Source organism: Cucurbita pepo, unplaced genomic scaffold, assembly GCF_002806865.2.
Source record: "Cucurbita pepo subsp. pepo cultivar mu-cu-16 unplaced genomic scaffold, ASM280686v2 Cp4.1_scaffold000191, whole genome shotgun sequence".
NCBI classification, from domain to species: Eukaryota; Viridiplantae; Streptophyta; class Magnoliopsida; order Cucurbitales; family Cucurbitaceae; genus Cucurbita; species Cucurbita pepo.
In genome coordinates this window covers 16,893-22,989 of record NW_019646458.1, presented here as the reverse complement: position 1 = coordinate 22,989, position 6,097 = coordinate 16,893, and positions in this window count along the sequence as shown.

The window sequence follows — 6,097 nt, the reverse complement described above, 5'->3', positions numbered from 1 at the left end:
TTCCGCTGACCTCCGGACGTCGCTACAGATTAGCTTGACCAGAGGGTCCAGGGGGTGTGCGAGCGCCCTGGGGACTCACACTCGCACGTGTGAGTCGTGTGTAGGGAAGTACTACACATCCAATTTGCTCGAGACTGGAGGTCCTATGATGATTAGAGATAGGTCCCTTAATCATGATTGCATGTGTTGTTTGCATTAGCATGGCCCNGCATTTGCATGGTCCCCTATGTGATGACGTGATGATGCTAATTGATGATGTGATGATGTTATATGATGATGTTCCATGATGATGTGATGTTGACATGATGATGATGATGCATGATAACAAGATGATGTGAGACGTATGATGATGAAATAATTTAATATGATGATGTGCATGTATTAAATGTTATGATGCATTATGACGATGAGTTTTCAAAGACAACCAAGTTAATTTTAATGATGATGAACGTATGAAGGCCAATGCATGCACATTACTTACAGTAATATGTGAACGGTGTATAGGGTTATGTCATAAAGATGATTTAAAGATGAAAACGGTAGGGACCTTATGCATTTTGTGTGTTCATATACATCGGGATACTTCCTCATTTATGATGACGAGTACGGACACGTATACTATGATAATGATGATGATCATGTCTTGTATGACACTCAGGGTCTGCTGACCTTCGAACGTCCTACGGACAGCTAGCTCGACTATGATGGGTCCTGGGGGGGGGGGGGNATGTGTGGGACGTGTGTACTACACATCCAATTTTGTCCGGACTGGAAGCCACCCCTATTACGGTTTAATGATAGGTCCCTAATCATGAGTTCATGTGTTTGCATTCCTTGACCCCAATGGGGTCACTGACTGACTATTTCTTAAAATATTCCAGCCGTGTACTACTTCTATTTTAGATAAACACAAGGCATCCATGTATGGTTGACGAAGACATTGCAAGTCAAGACCATGACACATGCATAAGATAGCAGTATTTGATTTCTTAAACTTTAGGTTAGGATAAGGTGTTTTTACTTTTATTGTTTATTTATTTAATTTATTATTTTTGTTATGTTGTTTTAAAGACGTTTTCGAACACGTAAGTCCATGATAGTGTTTTACGATGAAGTTTTAAATGTTTAATTCCATATAAGAGCATAGGTTATGATAACGGTAACGACTTTAGGTTAGTAGAAATCTAGGGTCGTTATAGTTGGTATCAGAGCTTTAGGTTATAGATTATGTAGACTAGCCTACGAGCTAGGCTTGACATGTTCCACGGTCCCACCGCTAATGCCTCATCACCATTAGGTGTCATGCATAAAATAAGAAAAGGAAATCTCGTTGATTGTGTATGTTGTTACTGTATGGTCATTATCAAATATAATTCATAATTGAATTTTGACACCATTGCCTATGTTATAGTTGACTACATCATTGTTGACTTAGTTCTATGTTTATTATAATATAGAATATGATGTAATTTACCTTGCATGAAATATGAATGTTAATTGATGTATTTCTAGTGTTTAGTATTTACAATAACTTCTAATGATAAATATTTTGATTTTTTAACGGGCGTAAAAGGAAATTTTTTTTTTTCTTATTTTTCTTTAATATTTCATTTTCATTATAATTATCTAATGAATGTTTTTTTATCGTATATTTCATTGAAGTTATTCTATTTTGAGAGACCATGAATTCATGATTTGAAATTAATTTTATTTGTCACTACAACAAATAATAGATACGATAGCTTACAAAAAATGCTATCGTAGACTTTCGTCGTGATAGTCTATGTTATTAAAAGTCTGAGACTTTTTATAGCGTTTTTTTATAGCTATAATAGATGCTATAATAGAATGACGTTTATAGCTATAATAGATGCTATAATAGAGTAAATTTATAGCTTATATACGTTGCTATAAAAACATTTTATGGCATTTTATTTAAGCTATATATAACTTTAAATTAATGCTATAATAAAATTAATTAATCATTTATAATCATTATAGTTACCATAATAAAATTTTAATAAAAAATTTTTTAATAAAATTTTAATAATATTTTTTTTAATAAAATTTAATTCAAATACTAAATAAACACATAAAATAATCATAGCACCCATTCATAATCTATTTCCATTACAATAATAGTATCCCATCATTTCCTAAAATAAAGTTATACAAGATAAAATATTTTCCAGTACTTGCAATAATTTTCAACGTCTGGAATCGTTGTTATCATATCAGGACTTTGAAGTGCAAGTCCTCTATCCCAGAATCATCTATTGANAAATAATCATAGCACCCATTCATAATCTATTTCCATTACAATAATAGTATCCCATCATTTCCTAAAATAAAGTTATACAAGATAAAATATTTTCCAGTACTTGCAATAATTTTCAACGTCTGGAATCGTTGTTATCATATCAGGACTTTGAAGTGCAAGTCCTCTATCCCAGAATCATCTATTGATAGAAAAAAAATAATAGGCAACCTTAACCAGCTCTAGATGCAACTACTTTGGAGTATTTAACATTAGCAACAAAGAAACGATCCCCTAATAGGACAGCAGTTGACTCGACATCTTTCTGTTGGCCTCTCTCTTCTTTAATATAGTCTACATGTTTAAAAACCTCAGCTGCAAAATAAGTATTTTCTTAGTTTATGCTCCACTAGCAAGGCAACGAGAAAATATGAAATCATAGGCACAAATTATAACTTCTTATTAATAGCTGTCTATGTGTCTTTGATAAAGTCCTGATGGCTACTGTGGTTATTGAAAAGATTGCGCTTAAGGTATTCGGTTGTTCTTGACCCAAGTATATCAATGTGTCTATTAAACTAGAGAAAAGAAGGAGAGAGCGTCCATGCATCACACTGGACCGCTATCATATCGAGTAACATCATCTTCGATATTTCCAGAATTACCATTAATGTTAACTTATCATTCATCACATGTATCATCATTTTAAATTATAGAACAACACAACAATAATGATCAACAAAGAGTAAAAGGAGAAACATAAAAAGAAAAGGAAAAGGAACCTGCTCATAAGCGGGAAGAAGATCCATTCAGTAAAATTATCCCCACATAATTTCTTTAAATCATCTCTACTGAGAAATTATGACAAGACAAAGATTGCATCCTTACCGATGATGATGAAACAAGGTCTTCTGTATTGAGTAGTTTTGCAAGTCTCTGTGCAGAAATTCAAAATATTAGAAGAAATAACTAGTAAAGAAATTCCATCAGGTAAAAAATGGAAGCCATCGTACCAAGTCGGACATCGTTGCTCTTCGCAAGAAACATATTGGAACACTAGAATAGAAGAGAATTTGAAAAAACAAGAAAATCAAGAACCATTAATGAGACTTATAATTGCAAACTTGGGTATGTTAATACTTTATAGGTACTAGTATACCTTAAGATCTCTTTGTAGCACCCGATTGAAGTGCAGATAAACTACAGCTCAGCTAGTAACAACTATGTCAATCATTTGCAAAGTTTCTGAGATTAAAAAAAAAAAAAAAAATTGACAATCAGAAAAAGATAATCACGGTTACGAACTTACTTACTCAAGAAAGTATGTTCCTCTAACATTTTCTATCAATTCAGACCTGCTCGACAAAAGAAAAGAAAAGAAAACAGGGCATAGGATTAGGCTTGAGTTTTCTTCCCATCCCTTTCACTACATCCTTCCCATCCCTTTGTCCCCTTCACTACATCTGGAAAACTAGTTTAACGATTCAATCCATATTGACCTTCCACACAATGTTCTAACTTTTATTCTTCACTTAGTTATAATTTTTTGGAGGGAAAATTGCAAGCTTTTTTTTTTTATTTTTTATTTTTTATTCAATCTACAAAAAAAACAACCATTGAAGGCCATAAATGAAGCAAACTCCAAAAAGATGGAAAATTTAAATAAACATCACTTACACGTCTCCACCTTCATAGTAGCAAGTTACAATGCATATATAATCCCCCTACACAAACGGCCTTTTACTAGAACAGTGAGGGTAACAACTATGAGAAGGAGAAAAGGAAAAAAGGAAATAGAAGGCTTTTTAGGGGCACCATGTGCTTCCACTCCTCAGTATTATCGCTTTAATCATGCATGCATTTCGAATTTAGTTCAATGTGTTTGTCTAGATTAAGCATATTTAAACTCCAATTAATCAATCTAATCATATAGACAAATTTCTCCCCAAATGCCTGAAATTTAAGAGTATGAATAAATAATTGATATAACTAAATAATGAAGTGTTTTAAAATGAAATGGTTCAATAAGAAATAATACAAATTTAATTTGGTCCTCTGATTGGAGGAAGCAGTACATTCAATAGTTTAAGTTCATCTTCTTGTTCTTCCATAATATTACAGCATCACTCAAATAGTAGAAAATGAAAGCGAGAAAGATGACAAATTAGACCAATTAAGAGAAACAAAGTGTTTATTCTATTTATTCACAGCAAACTCACCTAAACTTTGAATCTGTGGTTCAGCTATGTTTACGATTGGTTGCTATGTTTACGATTGGTTTGTAACTGCCAACCAAATCTAAACGTTGGATTGTGGTTGCGAGCGACGATAGCGATAAGACGTAGAGGAGAAGAGAAGCCATAAAAAAAAAAGAGACTTAACCATGGTTGATGAAATTTAAAGATGATGAAGAGTATTTGATGAGTTGTTGAAGGAGAAGGTTGATAGGTATTTATAGGAATGGATAAATGCATGAAGGGAGGACATTACAATTTTTTAAAAAGTTATTTATCCATTAAATGCACATTCTATTTATAGTTCGAAAGAGGAAAGAGTTTCTACCATAAATAAATAAATAAATAAATAAAATAAAATAAAATAAAATAAAATAAAATAGACCATTTATGTTTAATAAGAAACTCTTCTCATTTTAATTTAGAATAAATTAGAAAATTGAAGTAATAAGACTATTTTAAGGTAGAATTTTAATTTTGAAGAGTTTAAAAGGTAGAATTTTAAAACTATAACTTTTTTTTTATAGAAATAAAGATTATTTTAGGTATGTTTGTTAATATAGTAATTAATAGTAAATTAATATTTAATAAATTGTAAATAACAATTAATTATAAGAAAACTCTATATAAAAATGATTGTGTCTCGAGATATTTATTGAACGAACACTAAAACATATTTTCAAAATAGGGAGTGAAAAAAAGTAACAACATATCTTACCTTCTATATTATTAATTCACAACATTAGATACATGTAGGCATGACAACTACTTTTGAATCGTCTCTATCAAAGGTGCCGAAAGTGTTTGCAAGCATCAATATGAGGGTCAACATCAAAAACTGATAAGATTTTAGTTTTATTTTAAATTCTTGACCTATTGTAAGACAACGCGGTAAAACTACGATATCTAATATGATGGTTTACACTTACGAAGGACTCATTAGAGTTGTTAATAATGTCGTTGACTAAATTAGTGATAACTAAATATTATAGAAATAAGAGTTATTCTAGTATAACATTTTGTTAAAAAAAATGCTTCAAATATTCTACCGTTCAGAGTGTTTCTTGCACGTTCGTTCTTTGGAAGGGGGTTCTTTCGAGAAGCATCCATTGACCTTTAAGTTAAGAGAAGCATAGAAAACTCGACATATGTCCAACCAAGCTATTAGTCCTCATATTCCTCGATCATAAGTTCCATGTGGCTCTAGTTGTTAATTTAAATGTTGGTTGTCTCCTCGAGTAGCTTGTTGAGAATTCCCATGAATAGCATGTGCTGGATGTTTAGATGCTCCTACATCATGTATAATGTTGTAAAATCATCCGTATCTCAATAGAGTCAAGTCCAATAATTGTATGAGCTCATTATCTATATATTTTAGCAATTAGATTTAGATATTTTGAGAATAAAGATATTTATATATTTTAAAAAATGATTCAGATATTTTAAAAATATAGAATAAAGATATATATATATATATATATATTAGAAATAAATATATAGATATTTTATGAATAAATTGCTTGGCATCTAAACACATATTCATAGAAAAAATAATTAAAAAAAAAAAAAAAAAAAAAAAAAAAAAAAAAAAAAAAAAAAAAAAAAA